General features: G+C 41.5%; 1 protein-coding gene across 3 annotated transcripts in view; it reads left to right on the top strand.

Moving 5' to 3' along the window:
• epha3 (eph receptor A3) overlaps window positions 1-21,534 on the top strand; it is a 218,958-nt gene that overhangs the window by 45,430 nt on the left and 151,994 nt on the right. Inside the window, exons 3-4 of one of the 3 annotated variants that reach the window (XM_086219857.1) lie at window positions 20,745-20,859; window positions 20,957-21,089. The gene's annotated coding sequence lies outside the window, so the exon portion shown is untranslated. Of the gene's footprint in view, window positions 1-20,610; window positions 20,860-20,956; window positions 21,090-21,534 lie in introns of those variants that run through there. The other 2 variants (XM_086219858.1, XM_086219856.1) reach the window with 2 other exon arrangements.

Genomic DNA, 21,534 nt, shown 5'->3' with positions numbered 1-21,534 from the left:
TAATGCTTGTTCAGTTAGTCATAGAACTAGAAGCCCAAGTACAGATGGTTTTCAACAGTTGTGACTCTTTTCAGCTGATGTCCTGCATCCACTGACAGTTTCTGATGCTCCCATGGGTGTGGAGTGAAGTTGTTTCGTTATCTATACTTGAGCAAGTTCGGCAACATATTGGCTGCTTCAAAAGGCCTTGTGTTTTTTCCAATGCAAGAGGAACTGGATGGTGTGAATATCCTGAATACTCGTCCAAAGCCTTACTCTTCCTCTGATTGAAGGTTGTGGAGGGCAGGCCAGTCAGAGGAAGGGAAAAGTTGGGTCTTCACAGAATGCAAGTGGAAAAAAGTAAAACACTGGTTTATTTTTGATAAGGATTTTGAGAGGAGTCCACAGATTTATTTATTTTTTTGGCAAACCACCTGATGGAACTGAGTCATGGCTCTACTGCACTGCTTAATGAAGAAAATTCTTGCCTCCAAAAATCTCAGCGTCACATTCACACGTATAAAAGTGAGTTGGGGTAGAGTGAGATCAGGTGGTGTTAGATGTGGTTTGTGCTGTGACCACTGATCGGCTTTAAGACCCTATGGGGTTGGAAGTCAGGAGGGTGTCACTGATATCTTGAATCCTGCGGTTTGATATCGACAGATTTTTTTTTTTTTTTGAAGACCGCAATAGTTGATTGTTAACTTTGAACAAGCAACAGATAAAATGCATGGCAGTTATTCATCAAGCTATATTGCCCTGATTGTATTCATGATAGATAACTCTGACAGGCTGATCCTGTTTTTAAATTAAAAGCCACTGTTGGCCCCATTTATCAGGATAACCTTAGTTGTCAGTGATGTGTCCGTGCTTTGGAGCTGTCACTTTTACTGTCTTGTCAGAGAGAAGCCCACAGAGAGAGCACAGACAAGCCCTCTGAACTCGACCGCTCACTGGTTCAAACTCTGACACATCAAACGTACACACACACACACACACACACTCTCACATACACACACACACATTTGGCAGACAGACAGACAGGGTTGGTTGCTGGAATACTGACCACTAAATGACAATGGAAAGTGATATACAAGGTCATTTGTGGAGCTCCATTTTTGTTACAGCGGTTATAGCTGAAATTCAATGCTCATGACGTTGTAAAGTATATTTTGCTCTTTATACGATGCTGCAAAGGCATGTTGTCACACGGGCCAGTAAAGGTCACACATTTCCTTGCTCAGTTTTGCTTCTTTGTGTTGAAAGATAAAGTGTGTATTGTAGGAGGGAGGTTGACAATATGGACTTCAGCGTAAAGATGTTACCTTTATGCTCAGAGGTGACATTGACTAAATTCTTGACTAAACATTTCTTCTCAACATTTCACAAAGCATTTTAGAACTGAACCAGCCCCTAAATGAGTTACTTAAGGTAGTAAAGAAAACTCCTAAGTCACCAAGACCGAGTCTCAAAGGATCCAAACCTGGCAATCTGCTTTGTAATTACCTCAAGATTTTAGATGCATTAGGTGGTTCTTTAAATATTGTCAGTGTTTCCCAGTCGTGAGCTCGGTGATGTAATACCTGTTCTAAAGTTCCAGTGAAGTTTTGCAAGAAGGAAACGCATCAGTTTTGGGTTTTTTTTCTTTTGTCTGCACTGCATAGCATCACACATCTTATCAGTCATTTTTAGAATCTAGATCATGATTAAAAGGCTGCTTATATGCATAGCTGCTAATTGTTTAGTGCCGAGCTTCCCAAACTGGGGTATGTGTACTCTCTGGGGGTACGCCAAAGAAATCTGTAGCATCCTTTCAAAATCCAGCCATCAATAATAAACCAGTGTAATGTGTTTATCCAACCTGCATCCTGTGAAGACTTGCTCTTTCTCTTCCTCTGATTGGCTTTGATCTCAATCCAGGTGCCTAAAGGCACAAAGTACTAGCCAATCAGAGGAAGCATAGGGCAGCGGGATGGTGTTCTGGGAATGCAGACCAGGTCAGCCTACGCCCATTTCCCCCTGGGCCCCTTTGCACCAAATATGTTGCTTAACTGTCTCAAATATGGATAAATGGTTGAACCAATTTCCCCCCAGGCCCATGAAAGCAGCAGAAACTATCAGTGGATGTAGTACCATCTGCTCCAGGGCTTCCATCACCACATCTGACAGAGCTAGCATTATTCTTAGCAGTGCTAGTTTAGCTACTGGTGGTGCTAACGTGGACTAGAGGGGTTTGTTGTTGTTTCTGAGGGTATAGGATGTATCGCTAGATACAAACATTTTAAACGCTGGTGACAATCAGCTTGAAACTTGAATAGTCATTCTTTGTTTCATGTGAAATCAGTAGCACTTTTTAAATTTTTTTTGAATATAGCAGCACTATTTCTCTTCCTGCACTATTTCCATGATGAAATCCCTCTCCGACTCATTCCCTATCAGCCAGTCACTGTGAGTAAGCTCGGTCCTGAAATATGATATCATCCATAGCAACGAGGTCAGCCCCACCCCTTTCTCTCAGCTTAAGATTTCACTCAATTCCTCAGTAGAAGTTGGTCTCAGCAGCTTTGAGAATAGGTTTTAAGAGCGAACTCTCAGCCAGGAAGTTTTAGTGTAATCTCTGTGAACTCTTGGTGGTGCAGGCCCTGGTCTTTGAATACTCCCTGGTGTGTTATCGTACAATAAATACAAAGATAAAAGCAAAAGATCTTCGTTGAACTCACTTAGCATGATACATAGCAAAAGTCACATGCCTGACAGTAACGACAGGGTAGAAAATTTGATAATGACAAAGCAGACATAAGAATAAGGTTTGTATGAAGGACAAAACAGATGTAGGGAGGCGCTGCGGTGTGGCAACAACAACATAATCGACTCAGGAACATTGAACGCTCCCCAGTTGCCGTGTCCTCTTATCCTTGTGGCTCAGCAGCAGCCTTTGTTGCTTCTATAATAGTGGCGTTGTACTGGCATGTCATCCTTTCACAGTCATTGTTTCTCACCTTTAGCTCGGCGGCGAGGGAGAGTGTCTCTGTGGAGAAACACACGTGACCTCTCTTAAAAAAAAAGTGTTGTTTTTAAATCACTCCCATTCAGACTGTGTCTTTCATGGGTTTACCCAAGCACTGTAGCAATCAACAATTTTGAAAAATAAAAAATAAATTGATAAAACTTCAAATTGCCGTGTTGTGATCTGCATCCCATCTGTCCTTCACATTCTCTGTCCTTCATTGATTATGTCTTTCTTGGTCTCTTCTTCACTCCCACGTCACCCATGTAGTTCTGGTGATATCTCTGAGTCAGGGGTCCAACACACACACACGCACACACACGCACACACACACATACACACACACACACACACACACACACACACACACTCTCCCTCTCTCCCTACAGACACACATTACAGAACAGCAGCTCAAGTCTGAGGCAGTATTAATCCTATTTCTGCTTGTTAATGGGATTATGTCTTTTAATTAAAGGCAAGTGGGGAGCAATTATGAGCTGTGAGAGGATGCGGTGCAGTTCACTGTCGTGTCATTGTGACGGTATTCAAGGTGCAGGTTGGTGTACAGGTGGGAATGTGGAAGTGTGTGCGTCATTGTGTTTGCTGGTGTTAAAAAAGAGGTCATTTCTAGAATCGGGAGCAGGTGTGACGACAGGTGAGAGGATGGAGGGGTGGGCCGAGGGAGGCAGCACCACTATGTGGAGACATGTGGTGGGCAGGTGTGGCTGAGTCAGCATATCTGGGAGACATAACAGGAAATTTCAATTATAATCTTTCTGATTATCAACCGCAGCAATAAGTAACATTCATTTTCTGGCACCACTGAAGAGACAAAGAGACATTTTGAAATATTCTACGGACTGATTAAGCCGTGCAAACAAACACAGTGCAGAAGAGAAACTCACACCACACAAGAAGAGCCACAAGTATGATTGTTGATGTACAGGTACATTTACATTAATTTATATATGTATAAATAAACAGTATATTATTACTTTTTGATAGCCAGAGACTTTTCTCTAATCATCAATAGTTGAATATTACTTCAGAAACAATAAACCGCTAAAAAGGCAAAGCAGAAAATATCTGGATGTCTTTCAGGTGTGAACTCAGTGAGTCAGGCCTTCCTCCACGTGTTTTGCACACAACAGCAAGGAAAGGTTGTGTTGCACAGAATTAGGAAGCCTATGACCTGAAAACCCAGCTGTTCACCCACATGTTCACTGTTCTTTTTGTTCTGTTGCTACATAACAATAAATCCTTTGTTGTGAATTTTTGATGCTTTCCAGGCTCCATGGAATCACATCGCTGATATGGCAGCAGGAGAGCAACAGTGAACTAAACAGGCTGTTAATAATGACACACCATTATGCTCCATAACATATTATGTGGGAATGAATATATGGAAAGGTAAAACTTTCATAAGAGAGTTTTAACCTCCATTTGAATGCACTTATGAAAATTAATCTAATAGAAATCCTCAGAATTATAATTTAAAAGAATCAATTAATTGTCAAATAAGTTGTATGTGTGTGGTAAAAAAACTTGATGAATGCAAAAGGTGAAAAACACCTATATTCAAGTATAAGTGACAGATGACATCTATCAGCACTAAATAAGTCACATGATGTTAATAAAAAGTAAGGAAAACCATGTAAGGAGGTGGAAGGAGTTGCTTTTGAAAGATAGAAGCGATGACATATACGGGACTGCTGAGTGGAGAGTGTTTGACACCTCGGCTGCTGTTCAATGCTGTTTCAGAATTCCTTTGACTGGATACTTGGATACTATATTACTGCTGATGGGAGCTTTCAGCTTCAGTCTGAGTCGACTGTTGATTAAATTGAGTTGGACTCCTTTCCATCAAAACAGTGCTCATCTGAATCCAAACCAGGATCTTTTCCTATCCCTCACCAAGTGTTTCTATGCCTAAACCGAACCACACCACACCGGAGGGGTTGGAGCACTTGTTGCTGGGAAGATTTGGGCTTCTGTTTTGTCCTTGGCAAATTAAAAGTCTTTTTCAGCCTGCTGCTTGCAGGTGTAGCTGCACTGAAAAAAGCTCTTTTATTGACTTTGTATTGCTATGACCATGACATGGGAAGCACAGGTGAGGCCGGTGTTGGGCGGTTGGGATCATTTGTCTTCTCTGTGTTCCACAAGAATGCTCTTGATTCCATTAGCAAGGTGGAAACTGGCCTCCGAATTGAGTTCAAATGATCAAAGCCCTTTCAGAAGCATCATAAAGGGGGAAATGACACTGGAGTGGCACTGCAAGCTGCAGTCGCCAAAGCGAAAGGAGAGGAACGCCACGAGCTCCTTTGATCACATCGACCAGGTGAGAGCTTGCTAATGTGCCACCATTGGATGTACACTGCGGCACATGTAAATGCCTGCATGAATATAAACATGCATTCAAACAGACTCACTGTCCCACTCGGACGACTCACAATTATGCCATTTTTTAGCGTATTTGCATAAACTTACATTCATTTCCTGGAGACTTATCCTAACCTTTGACCCCAAAATCATTATTTTATCAGATGGGAACATGATTTTTGTACCAAGTCGCACATGCCATCCCAAATTAACTGGCTTTAAGGCGGATTTGTGTCGTTGAAAGTGGCTTAAGTCAGTCATACCCCTGCTCTTTGCACACACCCAACATCATTCTGCCTTTATCTCTCTCGCTGTCTTTTTTTTTTTTTTAAAGGAGAACAAGGTGGATATTTTGTTCCAATTAGTCCCAGCAGACAGTCTTCCAGCAGACACCAGCCCTCAGGATTAAGTCAAACACACCTTCTAGTCCTACTACCAAAAATACACCTAGCATACAACTACGCTGCAGGCGGAACGAGAGGCTGAGTAGGAAATAGGTAAAAAAGAAGAGGCACAAAAAGGGCACGGTGAAGTGAGGAGAGACGAAAGAAAGAATAAAAAAAAGGATGAAGGGAGTAAGAAGGAAAGAAATGGGGTAGCTAATGCAGAGGCAAAGGTTCATTCAACCTTAATTTATTCTCAAGGAATCTTTGAGGTTTTTATGTCAAGATGAAGTTTCAGCGTGGCACTGAATAAAGATTTCCATGAGAGGATATGATTAAAGCAATAAGTAAAAATAAACACTGCTCACTTTCTCCTGTCTAGTTCTGTTCTTCCATGTTCTGATTGAGGTTAAAATGTTGAAGATGGAAAAGAGAGCTTTGAGATTCTCGCTAACTTTCTCCACATATGCATTTTTAAATACAGAGGTGATGCTTTTATGTTGCCTGGACGACTGCTGGGATTGAAAATGATGTCTAATAGTAAAAGCTTTGTAAATGATGTTTGATAGTTTTGACTTATGGAATCTTCTCAAAGTAAAGATGGAAGCCAAACCATTGTACATCTTGGTGTGATTGTTTTCACAGATTTTTGTTGGTTGCTAATTAGTTTTGACCCACTTATTTTTTTCAGAAGGCAGCACGTTCCTCAGAAACATCCTGGTTGATTGACATCATCTCTCCTCTGGTCACCTTTCTTTCATCCTCCGCTCCTTGTCTACCATCCACTGTTCTCTTGTTTGCCAGACAGTTGCCATCTATGTGTCTGAATGCTGCTGCGATTTAAATTATTATTATCTGAAGGTTGTTGGACTTTTGTTGTCATTGTTACAATAATTACTGTGTTGGAAGTGCAAAACAAACTGTCTCCTACTGTGGTGTTTGTCTGATACACAGTCTGGACTTGCCGCAGCTCGTGTGACACTTTTCGTCTGTCTCTCTCTAGCCGACAGTGACATTAAAGACGTCACACACATTCTGTCTTTTGCAAACTCTGCACGTCCAATTTCGACCCTCCAGGGCTTCCTACAGTGTCACAGTTTGACACTTAGTGTCACAATTTGACGAGTTGGAGTGAGACCACGCTCTTTAAGGTTAAAGTGTGGATTTGTGTGTGTGTGTGACTGCGCGCATGTGATCTTTTAGTCCTGATGACACATTTATAGCTTTTACATCACGCATTTATGTTGGAAAAAGTTTTTTTTTCTGTGTTTCTGAGTTAATCAGATAGTCTGACGCTCTTTATAGCTTTATAGACAATATACAAGACTATAGGAGTGAGATATTTAAAGAGTAATCAAATTCAAATCAGTAAAACTTTAAATCAAGTGGACCTGAAAAAACAAACTGCATGGCCATGCTGTACAAACATAAAGGATTTAACTTGTTGTCACTGCCACCAATGTTGTCCTGGCTCTCGACCTTTCTGACTCGTTCCCCTCAGAATGATCAGTTTGATGTTTGGTTTTCCCACACAACAACCTGATGACCCCTAGAAACAATCTTGTGACTCACCCCCCAGTTTGAGAATCCCAGTTTCTAACCACTTTGCTCTTGCAGACTGACAACAGGCTTTGTTGATACAAGTGGGTGGAAACTGTTGAGGAGGGTTGCAGGTATCATTCAGAGTCTTTTGAGTGTCCTTCTTTGACATGCAGCAAATGTGTACCTGGAAATGTTGTCCCACCAGCAACATACAAGTCGCAGAAGACAGGAAATTCATTTTTGATATTTTATAAAGGATTAATTAAAGTTTGCTTTGTCTTCATTCTTGGGTCTGTTAGGGTGAGCATCATTTTATGTGAGTCATGGCATGGGTTTGCTAGCGGCTGTTCCCGCTGCTGTCCAAGCATCTACCTGCTGCTCCCCAGATAGTGAGGCTAACCCAGCTCACACAAACTGCTTTAGGAGCTTTAGTGTGAGACTTGAAATAAATGTAATGAATATCAAGTCCACATTTTATCATAAAACAAACCTGTGGGTGTTCACATATGTGTGACGATGACTCACTTCTCATCTGCGAGGATTACATGTGCTCCCTCAAGTATAGAGCAGAGCACGATGTGGATAAGAGCCCCACATGCCATTATGGAAGTACAATATGAGCTAATTAACTCATATTTCCCCTCAGAACCCCTCCACACACTCCATGACCTTATCCACAACATCAGGACCTGTACCAGACCTGATCACGAAAACACATTTTTAATTCCACTCTGTATTAATTCCTCTTACTTACGTATCTAAAGGCGTAGCTACAGGCTGAAGCCTCTGGGAACACCAGGAGAGTCATGTAGTTCATGGAAAACCCCTCCGCTCGCTCCCTCTTGACTTGTCCCCCCCAAACCCTCACTTTGCTTTCTACTTTTACCTCCAGATCTGTTGAAATCAACAATTTAGCATATTGAAACACCTTCAACATTTTTGTCAAGGCTATTTTATTTTTTACAGAGGCCACACGTAAAGCACATTTGAATAAAAGATGACGCAAGCCAGATTAGAAGTGTGTGAACATCCCCTCCAGTACAGATGGAGCTGCAATGTTTCATCAGCCATTTTATATATAGCAAGAGGAATCAGGGTTTATGTCGTGTTAGGTACAACCCTGAAGTCTTTTCTAATAATGGACTTCTAATAATCGTCAGATAAATTGGTTACGTTTTGGTTTTAGCAAAATTGTATCGTTTTTCTGGATTTGTGTTCATTTTTTGTGTTACGATTCCCTCCTGTCCTCTCTTTTATGTATTTTTTTTCAGTTTTTAATTTTGAATGTGTTAGAAAATCCCAGCCTAGACATGCCTGATCAAATGACCACCCGAGTGACCACACACACACACACACACACACACACACACACACACACACACACACACACACACACACACACACACACACACGATGACCACACCCGTCCCAGTTTAGAGAGATTGCACAGATCGCCCTTAGAAACAGATGTTCAAACCAGAGGTAGAGCCAGGAGATGAGAAATATCATGTCTTCTTATTGAGGACATGATATTTGGAAAAGCCAGTTCTAGGTTTGTATATGAGGTTTATATATCTACATGCCAAGTGCTTTTGAAAAGCATCACTGACGCCATTTTTTTAGTGGTTAAAAACTGGTCTCCATTCACTTTGTTTGCAAGATTACTACAACCGTACCTGTGAAACTTCAGCAGTGGTTTGTGGACAAAAAAAACAACTTCACATCACCTTCCATCAACATGAGGATAAGTAGATACTGACTGAATTTACATATTTGGGTGATATATCCCTTTAGATTAAACCTGCATTGCCCGATTTCATGCATTTAAAGCTTACGCCGCATTAGTGTCTGTTTTCCTCTCATCTGGAACAACATTGGGGGTATGATCTTGTCATTGGGCGATTATTTTAGTCTCTATTCCCCAGCCCTTTCACTTTTAAATGGCTACCACCCCCACCCCCCGCTACCTGAAACAGCATCCTCTGAGCTAATGTGATAGCAGCGATCTACATGTCCAAAAAGGAATGAAATGGAAACAAAGCATAGAATTATGACTGGTTGAGCTCGACATTGCTCTTGTGCTAGCATAGCGCCATACAGGGATATCTGGATGTGCAAGGCTGGCTGGACTCTAAATGGGACCTTGATTTCCAAAAAACTCAAGCCTTTAAAATAGTGATGAAGAATAGGATGATCCGAATACTTGACAGAAACTACTTGTTGAAAATTGTACGGATATTGCAATATTTAAAACCATGACTGTCAACAAAATGAAATGTATCAGTATTTGTAGACACGATGGACAGTCATCACAGGTTGTGTCCACATTGTTTCCGTAAGACCTCCACCAGACCTCTTCAGCTCTGCTTGACAGCCTGCACACAGATGTCTTCTCCTCTTGTCATGGCAGCTTCTCTGTCCAGCATCAGCAGTGATGAACAAGTGTTGGCCTCTCCACCTGTTTGTGCTTGTACTGACTAAACTTAATCACATACAGCACTGGAGTGTGATGTGCCATCGGGGTCAAACACCTCAGCTACTTTTATGTTACGCAAGAATTAAACTTTTTTTGTTTCGTTTGAAAAAAACTCCAAAGCACATAATCCTGGCAGGGTGCGAGTGTCCTGACAAATGTAAGCAAATTAGCGGGAATCATAGCAACTAGGTTGCAAAACAGTACGCACAGAAAAACTTGATGGTGTTTCAAAATCAAACAAGAAAGAAAAATCTTCCATGGAAATTTTATGAAGCCTTAAATTTTTCTTTGTGCGAGGTCCAAACCCGACATCCAGAACCAGAGGAACAAGAACTAGATTCACCGAGCAGAAGGCACTGTCGGGTACATGGCATTACCAACAGTATTGAGCATTCGAGTTCATGAATTTTTTCTTGTCCTAAAAAAATTGATGTATAAATACACTAAGACAGTGCGTGCGTGCGTGTGTGTGTGTGTGAGAGAGAGAGCTTGCTTATTCCCAGGCTCAAATCTGTCCCAGACATCAAACATAATTCCCATTTCCACTTTAGTGATTGAATCTCAGCACTGCGCCTCCCAATTCTGTCAACTAATGTCAGAGCCGACATAACTAACACCTATTAGCACAGCGGCACTCCTCTGTTTATCTTTGCACCATCACTCCAGACACAAGACATGCATATGCAGATTCCACCCTGATGTCTTCATTTAGGGAGAAATCGTCCTTCACGTCGCCGCCTCGACTGAGCTTTCATGTCTTTCTCGCCTTAATGTCTGAGATGGCTGTCGGTTTCCTGCAAGTTCAACCATTGTGCAGTATTTTTTTTTTCCTATTGTGGCTTGCAAAACTTAAACACAATCACACACAAATACATTTGCGGCGATGGCAGGAGTGAGACTTTGAATGTCCTGTCGTATCCTCAGTTAACTTCCTCGGTGATGTGTGGAGACGATTGGGTCGATGCTCGTGCTGAGAGCTGGTGTTTGTTTGTCTGAAACATCCTATTTGAATACATTATGTTTGAACACAGAAAGCCAGTATATTCACGTTTTATTTTGAAAAAGTATATAAACAAAAGGATACTGCATCTTAATGAGCGCATAGTCGTCAGCATCTTATTCATACGTAGCTAATTACTTTAATTTTCAAAGACTAAATGTGGCCAGAAGTCTTTCCTACTTCAAGGAGGGAGTGTGAGGAACATGACAATTACTTTCACGTGCTTTACATATTTGCTCTCCTTTGCATATACATACACACTGGGCAAACTCAAGCTGCACTGACTGGGAGGACCACTCTATCAGCATCCGTAATAAGCCTGGGCTGTCGTTTCGGCTCACAGATGGTGAGCACAGCCCTGCTCACCATCAGCCCTGCCATCTGCTGGGCTCTCAGCAGCTTGTTTGGAGGTTAATAGCTTCATGATCCCTATATCAGTCCTGTCCATCTTCAAATGGCTAATTCTTCCTCTCTGGCAGCGATTAGCAGGGCCTGTGGCGCGGTCTTCCTCTGTCCCTTTTCAGCATCATCCGGGCCATCATCAAGACAACAATCCCCGGTTGTTACCGGACATGCGATATCACACCAGAATAGATTTTACAAAGCGTGCAGCCACAACAAAATGACACATCTGGAAATGCTGGAGATGAATCGATAAGCCAATCTCAGAGGCATCAGGGTTTGGAAGAAGCCCATTCACTTTAATAGCCAGCATATCACACATGCTAAGCTGGTAAATAATGACATTTCTCTCTGTTGACAGCTTGAAAGTGAAATGGGATTTTATATAACAGTTTAAGTTGATGGGGTGGATGTGGGCATGTCCGCGAAATGATAAAATAGAATCCTCATATGTATGGATTCTATGGTCTTGTCTAAAAATAGATATTCTTTGCACAAAGCTATGAGTGTTTTCTTTTTCCAGAGGTTTCATGAGATCCAGCATCTCATTTGTAGCTCAAGCTCTTCGCTGCTGCACTTGATTCCCACATGGTTAACGGATGCAGATGCCCAGTGTTAATGTGGTAGGTGTGAGGGTTTAATACATCCGTGCACAGTAAATCTGAAGAGATCAACTCGTGTCAGGACTGCGAGGACCTCTCGGCTCCCTGAAGGAGTCTGCCAGTTTGACTTTTACTGAACCCTATCCATAACTGACTGATTTTCTTAGAGAATTCTCCAACTGCCTCTCAAATTAAGTTTAAGGTTTTTTTTTCAATGTGACTTTTGCATGACCCCAATGAATTTGCATATTACATAGCTGAGAACTGAATATTAAGCGCTTGAGCGAATTACTGTCTCTCAGTTGATATTCCCTGTGCAGCTTGAGGTAGCGAGCAAACGGGCGGGCAGGCATTTAAAACCCCTTTTGAAGATAATGTGATTTTTTCGTTTGGCTGATAAGGACGTGTCATGGAATGTTTCATTATTTTGGACACTAAGCATTTTTTTCTTCTCCTTCATAGCTTACTGAGTGGAACAAAAATTAATCCAGCATCATATTATTGCTGGTTCAGATGAGGAAAGAGGGCGGGGGAGTTATTCGCTATGATTGCTGTCGGATTGTCTTCGGGGATCTGCTCTGATTCTGATGATGCTGGCAAACGTCAAAGCTCTTAGGCTCGGGGCCGTGAGATGACATGCTTTTCACATCAGTGGTATAGTATTTGCTCGCCATTTAAAAGACGAAACACAGTAGTGTGTAACGTCGACGTCCCAAAATGCATTCTGCCGTAATTTGACGATTTCCTATGATCTTGGTCTCTGTATTTTGAGGGAAATGATTAATAGGACACATTGTTCATATTTTATAGATATTGCATGTCTCAAAGCTCAGATGCAGACCACATGTTTGTTTCAAACCAGAGCAACGACTGACATCCAAAAATGTATTGCTCAGTGAACCTTTTGAGCTACACTATGTGCAATTGGGTGTCTGGTTTCAGATGATTGCTCCAACCCATGCATATGCATTATATAAACATGAAAAGGCCCGATAGCTCTAAGGGAAACTATGATCTCTCAACACATTCTAATTAAAGATTCCTCCCTCCACTCTGGCCAAAAAAAAAGCGGCTGCATTCCACTTTTTTCACAATCTTATTCTCAGTTTCATCTCATGTAGCTTTTCTGTGTTGGTGTTTTCCCTTCGTGCCACATAAATAGTGATGTCATGGCGTCTGTGGCAGAAGAGGATATACCATCTTTATTCATCAGCTCCTTTATGTGGCTGTTTTCTCTTTGGCGATAATAAGCAAGCATTACAGGTTCTTTCTTGGGCCCATAGATGATGGGTTACTGGGTAAAAAAAAAAAAGTGAATGAATGAATATTGAATAAGGACACTCAGCGTTGCCAATCCCTCTGCTCATCCCTGGATGGAAACACTGAAATAGTTTCATGAGATTTCATTTCCAATGAAACTTGGCCGACATTGTGCCAGTGGTTGGCACTAGCTGAGGGCTAAGCAAGCAGACAGACACATCAGCACACATACAGACCACTACAAAAGGCCTGTTATGTCCATCAGGTTTTGCACCAGAATATGTCACGTATTAAAAAAATTGAAGAATATCTTTAGGAGCTTCGCTAATAATCTGTGGAATTCACATTTTGACAAATCATTAACAGCTTTGTTTCTTGCTCGCAGCTGTTTGGAGGAGTCATATTACATGATGTTATTTACGTCGACGCTGTGCTTCAGCCCTGCTAACGCACACACATTTCAATGATGGGTAGTTCATCAATCAGTCACTAACACCAGTGGGTGTTTAAGCCGTTGCCACTCCTGGGTTTACTCTATTATTTTATCTCTCCTCCTGTAGTCTTTGTCTGCCTGTCTCTCTCGCCCCCCTTGGTCTATTTCATCCCAACTGGTCGAGGCAGATGGACATCAAGTGGCAAGAAAACACATTCCCTTTTAACACTTGCCGCTGCCAGCAAGCGTTTGCCAGGGGTTTCAGAGAAGTCAACTTTCAAAACCACTTGTCGAGATTTTGCGTCATTTTCGGCTAATTGTTCATGTAGGAGTTAAGCAGGGTGCAGTAACTCACTGCATCTACACATGCTAATAAAGCAGCACCAGCTTACATGCTAAACACCTAAAAGATGGAAGACACTGACTTACCTGAAGCATGTAGGCAAGCGATGCAGACAACGCCTTCATAGACGATATCCACTCTACTTGGTTGGACATTGTTTTCATAGCTTGTTTTGTTGCAGACGGGGGGGGGGGGGGGGGGGGTTAACCATGCTGATGAACAAAAACAAAACAATACTTTAACTTAATGAGGTCAAAGAGGATGAGGGTGGAATGGTATGCATACACACCAAAAAGGAAGACACAAATCTCTGCTGTGAAGTAAATAAAACCTCCGGTGATAGGGAGGGTCCTGGATTCTGTTAGGAGACTTCAATCAAGAGAGCAGTGAATTCAGTGGCCCTGTAAATCCCAGAGAGAGAGAGAGAGAGAGAGAGAGAGCTGCAGTATCAGCAAGGACGTGTATCTGGTGGATATATACCCGCTGATAAACCCCAGTGAAAGGAAACATACTTTCTTCTCACGTTGCCATAAATCTTCTAGAATCAATTCGTTTTTCTTATATTAATCAGTATTTTAAAACAAATCGTGTGTTGTAAAATAAATGTAGTGGCTCCCTCCGGCCGTGCACAAAAGAACTTGGCATTGATAAAAAACTAACAAAGAGAAAAAAGGCAGATGGAGAGTAAATATGTCGCTGCCGCAAGATTAGACCTTTAATTTACTGCTGAAGGAGGATCTTAATTTTTTTTCTTTGAAACTCGTGCTGGCAGCATAGATAGAAAAGCAATGTAATGGGAGGCATCAATGCCATTGTTCGGGGAGAAAATGATAGCTCACACATCTGAAAAGAATAGGGAGGATACAAAGAGCTTAATGGAACAGAAATTAGAAATCAGGAAACGAACCCATTTTTACATTTATGTGAGCTTAATTTTTTAGCTGCAGGAAATGTGTAATAAAAAAGGCGGAATACACCTTAAATAGGCTTGGAATACTCGCCACACAGTTAAAGCCATAAAACTCCTACCAGCAATTGAGAAGGTGATGCAGTGGAAGCTTCAACAAATGAGACTTTTTTTTTTAAACAACTCTACATCTGTAACAATCACTATGAGGAGAAACCCTGGAAAAGTACCTGCTTGATGGTTGCACTGTCCAGTGGCCCAGCAACTTTGGGGGTGGGGCTTCAGTGTGGTAGAAATCAGAGTGGTAAACTATTGCTTTTCTACACTTCAGTGGCCTGATTTGCGTAGTCCTCCTGGGTCATCAGGCTGGGGTAGAAACACAGACAAGAATATGCCTTAGTAACCATTTGGTTCCTTTAAGAGGGGAACGATTAGTTCCTGGTACTTCTGGTGGAAATGTGGTGATAGATTGGGATTTATAGGGCCATGTTTACGATACCTATGGTTTGCAGATGGCACTATGTGCGTGCTGTACGTTTGGGGCGTGTTCAGTCACAGTGCAAACAATGGCACATGGGCAAAGAGGCAGTCATTAGACACCTAATTATTAATTCTTGTGTTTCAGGTGTGACATCTATCAAATCAATCAGAGTGCCTCATGTCACTCCTTTTAAAGCCCAGGTTACACCAGGACTTGGTGTGTTGCTATGGCAGAGCGCACGTATTTCAGCCTGGGAGAAGTTCTCATCCAGAAGAACGGACCTTTTGGTGCGAGCACGTTTCATATTTATAAATGGGAGCAGCAGATATCCACTGAAGCATTTGGAGGTAGAACCACGGTAGAACCACTCTTATTTTTGCGACTTTTGGGATTTGGATCAACATTTGGAGTCGACAGGGCTGTGGTCTGTCATATTATTCACCATAATTGTGTTGGAAGCACTGGCTGTGGCCAGCAAAGCCAAGTTAAGAGGTGTGAAGGAGCCTGAATCAATCTTACCCACTGAGATTAATACCATACTCCAACCTATCAAAATCTAAAATTAAGTCAGAAATTATGTGTGAATCAAGATTATATGAATCAAGTATATTAACTAAAATCAAAATATACATGCTGTAATACTGTGGGCAGTAATTTTGAGACATAGTTTGACATTTCTCTTGAAACAAACTCAGACATTTAATTATTAAAATAACTGTCAGTGCATTGCCTCTTCCAAGGTGGTTGTGTGAGTAGGGTTTTTTCCTTTGTTTGTCAGATCTATTGCTGCAGATCTGACTCAGTGGGCGGATGCAGGGCTTCATTTGTCACCTTCTTTAACATTGGGGGCGTTGACATTTTCATTTATTTCCCAGAATTTATAACATGGACCTTTTATTAAAAAATTCAGCCGTATTTCTAATACTTTAGCAGACATTTATGGGGGTCCAGTTGCACATTTGTGTATAATACCGGGACGGCTATTGGCTGTGGTGGGGCTCTGTGCATGTCTAGTACCTTTTTTTGTGTAGGACAATTAATCCTCTTGTCAGTGCTCAAGTTGATAGTGGGTTGGCTACATTTTGGCAGCATGTAGCACTCAGTGTGCAGTCACTTAAATGCCTAAAAAGGAAGAAAATAGACTGTAAGCATAACAATATGTTTCAGGATGCGGTTATATAAAGCAAGCCTCCGTTGACAGCCGTGTAGATTAAAAAAGAAATGAAGGCCTCTCAGAGCACGTTGTCACTATTAGCCTTTTCATGATCTCTGGTCAATACTTCACAAATAAAATACACAATCTTGAACTCAGACCAGCATGTTCTTTGAGATCACTAGTTATCTTAAAGCCCACCTAAATATTTAGACAGCATGGGGTCGAGAATCTCTGCATGGCAAGTTAATACCTAACAAATGTGGGTTGCAGCTCAGTCAGGCAGGACGCTTGTTTAAATGTCCTGGTGAGCTGAGATCAATGTGATTGTTGGAGCCCTGTCCAAACAGTGGGATAGCAGGCAAACAGTGACCCTTCATACACTGATCATTCCTACCACATGGAGCATGTTTGTACAGATCTGCTTTGGCTTCAACCCAGGAATGCATGTCCGATTCCTCCATTTATAGCGCCTTTGAGGACCTGCGTTCCCTTAAAAAAAAAAAAAATCAATGAAAGAATGGAGGTCTTCATTACCTGATTTTTGGAGTAAAACAATATAATAGACTGATAAATGACTGTTTCAAAAAATATTCATGTCTGATGAGCTCCATACTGGCTGCTGATAGCAGGGCATGATTTGCCCCTGAAGGGTTAATTACACATCTGCAGGCTAAAACAAATGACAGAGACGCACCTGGACAATTTGATACTTCTATTAAGATGAATTTTTAAGGATTAACAAGAAAAAAAAAACATATTTAATACCTCTGCCAAGGAGGTTAATATTTTCATTGATGTTTGTTTGTGTGTCTGCTCTTCAGGAGGATTATGCAAAATCTAGCAGGCTGAGGGGTGAAGCAGGGGCCACGGAAGAACCCATTACATTTTGGGACAGTTCCACATCAAAGAGCAGATTTAGGATTACTTCATTTAAGATCCCCTCCACACTTAAACCAAGGGATACAAAAAAATGCTAAAATAAATACTTTAATGTGTCTTAATTGCCCACTCCTGGCAAAAGAATCCACTATGATGTCACACTAAGCGTCCCTTTCTTCAATCTTGCAATGTTACCAAAAGCACACAAAAAAAAAATGCATTCTCCTCGCAATTCTGATCTTCCCCCCAAAAGTTAATGGCTTCTTCCTTCTTTGTATAAAACTATTTATTCCCACCCTTCCAGATGTCTTTGACTGTGTATAGGATGAGAGGTAACGGCCATTAAGGCCTCTTCATGGGAATGCATCTGTGTTCTTGGGCTCTAACTCACCTTGAAATGTTCAAATGGAGGCCTCCTGTTGCCGGTGTTTTGGTGTCTGACTACTTAATCCTCATGGAATGTCTGTGTTTATTGTGAATAAGATGCAGCACTAGTACTGATGATTAAAGGATTCAGAGGAAAGCGCTACTTTGTTTCAGTTAATGAAGCATTATGCTGCACCCACACGTCATAGCCGTTCAGTGAGAGGCTCTCTGGAGTTTTTTTGTTGTTTTATTAGTTTGCTATTGTTTTTGATGAGATGCAGTTTACATCATTTTATTTTACAAGTCAGTTTTGTCCCAGATAATTCAAGTCAAGTCTCATTCCGCAGCAGCCACTGACACAGAGAACGCTGTTGCGTGGACGGCTAAGCCGGAGACGTGGACGCCGCCCTTGAATGTATGCATACAAAATTACATAAAATTGCGTCATTGCTCTCCCATTTCTCCAAGGACCCTCATGCCCCTGTGACTCGACCCCTGCCTGCATATAATTGTCCCTCTGTATCCTCAGCAACTGTTCCGCTGTTGTACGTCAAAAGGTGTGGCACCCTGGCTGAGGAGGTCACAAAGAGGAACCTGGCCCCCTGCCTTCCCCTCATCCTCTCCACCAGGACTCTCATCACTCTCAGTCCAGACGTCTGGGTGGGAGCGTCAGACACTGCTGGAGCACAATCTCTGATTTTCTAAATGAGGCCCTGACTAGATGAATGTCATGAATCATTTGTCTTTGAAATCGTCTTGAAGGAGTCTGAAGGAGAACTGTGCCAGTGTCTTCAGGGTGAGATTCTCTGATGACTGATGGTGTTTTTTATTATTGAAACTTCACTCTTAAGCAGAAATTCTTCAGAAATATGATGCTCTACTTTGGATTCTTCATGTTCTTCCAGCCATCAAGATAGTCTCACTTTGCAACAGCCAGTATGCTATTAATTCACTTGTTTCTTTCTCCCATCATACAAGAACACTTTGGGCTGGGAGTGGATTCATCTGATCCTAACTTTTGCCAACTCTATTTGTCTTTGTTGTAGCCCATCATGCTGCTCCCCTCAGGGAAAGTTCCGTCTTATCTTTCTGAGAACTGTGTTCAGTAATCTTTTTCAATTGGTTCTGGATCACGGAGGTTAGGCTCCAGGTCTCGCTGCATCCAGTGATGAAGAGCAATTGTCTGTCTGCGCTCTCCATGTTTGTGTGTTACATGATATCAGTGAGCACTTCTCATAACTCAATAACCTCAGGACATCGTCGGTGGGAGACGTGGTTTCTCTTCAGATCGCGCATGTGTGTAGATGTACGTGTGAATCAGACTCGATCAGTTTAGAGGAGCAAATAAATCAAAACTTAACTGTTAACTGTTACTTTGCCAGATCACCATCCAAGAATTTTTTTTATATGTGTCCTTGTATTTGAAACCCAAGGGAGAAACTAGAACTAACGTGCTCAATTCAATTTGTCTTTGATCTTTAAAACCGTGGAGTCAAAAGTGACATTCTGTAGGCAAGTTACCGCGCATTTGTTCATTTTTCTACTAATTCTGTGAGTCTAAAATGGCGGAGAGTTCCTCATACGCTTTCACTTCTTGTCAGAGTATGTTCATAGGAGACGTTCTTCGCGCACAGCTCAAAAATGCCCCAAAATGAATATTCTATTAGTCATCACTCAGCCTCCTATGGGTGGAAGATCAGGTGAAACGGAGTTTCACAGGAAAAGACATTCCCAAACATTTGATGTGAATGGAACCGTCCCTTTAATGCAAGAGGACGAAGTTGAACATCTAAGAATATAAAGTTCGGTCACCACTGTAACTTTTTCCTAGTAGCATCTTTCCAGCAGGAATGGGATCCTTTATAAACTTTACTGAAGTTGATACACATTTACTTTTATTAGATATATTTCTTTCTCTGTGCTCTGTTCACTGGTTTGAAGAAGATGCGGCTCAGTTGGAGAAAAAAAAAAAGTCTTGTATTAAGCTGATAACACCTACGGATGTTTTTATTCTCCCAAACTCAAAGCTTTTTAGTCATGAATATTTAATGCAATAGAGAAGTATTTGAAATATTATTTCAGTGGATTTAGGTGTACAAGAAGTAAAGACCAATGTAAATAATGAAAGAGATAAAATGAGATTCAAATTTTCTCGTAGAAGAGCGACTGAGGCGAGGTTTGATTTGATCACTGGCGTGTTAAGGTCACCTATTATTTTCCTGTTAGCACGAGTCCATCTACGCTCAGACCTCTGCTGTCCTTTCAAACCCGTCTGTCTCAACGCAATCAATAATCCAATCTCAGGCTCCTTGTGGGGGAGAGTGCGTGTGTTTGTGTGTGTGTGTGTGTGTGTGTGTGTGTGTGTGTGTGTGTGTGTGTGTGTGTGTGTGTGTGTGTGTGTGTGTGTGTGTAACCTTATACCCCAGATAGCATCTACCAACGGGGGGAAATGCTCCTGTCTGACCTCCTGACATGCGTCACCTTTCTCTCTTTGTTAGTTTATTATACCTTCCTCTCTTTTGGCTCCTATGATCCATTTCTTTTCCCATCATCTCTCTTTCATCTCTGTCGACTTGCTTTCATGAGTCGTTGTTCACTCCATCATAAACTGGTTTACTCTCCCAAAACCTTTACTTCACTACTAATTATGTATCTGGTGTTTTCAGTGTATGTCATGCTGATCGATGGAGTCTGTGTGTGTGTGTGTGTGTGTGTGTGTGTGTGTGTGTGTGTGTGTGTGTGTGTGTGTGTGTGTGTGTGTGTGTGGCACATCCGCGGAGCCACCTAGCAGATTTTGAGTAGGAAGTTATAAGAAGGTCAGGGTCTGCCTGGACCGAATCAATGACCAGAGAGACTAACTGTCTGTAGACAAATAAAGACACAAAGTGTACGGCAGATAAATCGAATGTTCAGACGCTTCATCAGGAGAGAAGAACTGGAAATGACAGCTTACATCTGGCAAATCTGCAAACCTTAGGGACCCCTATGACTTGGGGGGGGGCATACTGGTTACCATACTGAGATCAAACATCCAATAAGTCTTGTGTGCGGACCAGCATCATAATGTAGCTGCTGATGTGGTTTTAAATCCCCTAGATGGGATTTGATACAACACCTGCCTCTAATGTCTATTTTATTTATCTACTCAGGGACAAGGACACATTAATTTATGCATCTCATCTAAATCAGAGGTCAGCAATCAGGAAAAGAGGAACAGTAATTGACCAGTCACCTGAAGGGACTGCGTTTTGTCAGTAGGTGCACGTACGTGTGACTGCTGCCCATTTTGAAAAAAACCTTTTAATTAATAGACTCATTGGCTTCCAATCTCCCCGTGCCCTTTCTTCTCTGTTGTCTCCAGAGGGAAGCTTAGTGATTCCGTGCTGAAGGATCACATCTCCTGAAATAAGACCCTGAATTGAACCCATCTGCCAGCCGGACCAGCAGAAGAACGCAGGTGCTCTATGGTTAAGAACAATTGTCTGGATCTGAAGGTGAGGAGGTGAGAGTGAAATAGTAGGTGAACTGTCATCTTTTGTCTGAGGGAAATAAAAAAAATAGAGACAAATTTGAAAAAAATAAATATAAGAAACAACTTATTTTGAGAGAAAAATGTCTTACATCAAAGGATCCCAAACTTTCCCCCTCAGAGAGCCAAAACTTGAACTTGGGCTGCAGGCCAAAATAAAATAAACTTTGTGTTTTTAAAGGGCCAAATGCTCCAAGTTTTTCTCACTTCACTCGCAACAAACTCCTGCACAAATATTCACTTTGCTGCTGGTTCAAATTATGAAAAGATAAATAGATAAACAAGGAGTCTAAATATAGAGAGAGTTGTCTTACATCTCAAAAAATGTGCAGATGATTTTCCAAGTTATTTTAACATGTATATGTATTCGTTTTATTTTTTCCCATTTTAGTTTTATTTTTTACCGGGCA

This window comes from Aulostomus chinensis, chromosome 12 (genome assembly GCF_037954235.1).
Source record: "Aulostomus chinensis isolate RoL2024-O1b breed Wild chromosome 12, RoL_Achi_v1.0, whole genome shotgun sequence".
In the NCBI taxonomy this organism is placed as follows: Eukaryota; Metazoa; Chordata; class Actinopteri; order Syngnathiformes; family Aulostomidae; genus Aulostomus; species Aulostomus chinensis.
The sequence above is the reverse complement of the archived record's forward strand: the minus strand, read 5'-3'. Positions and strand labels throughout refer to the sequence as shown.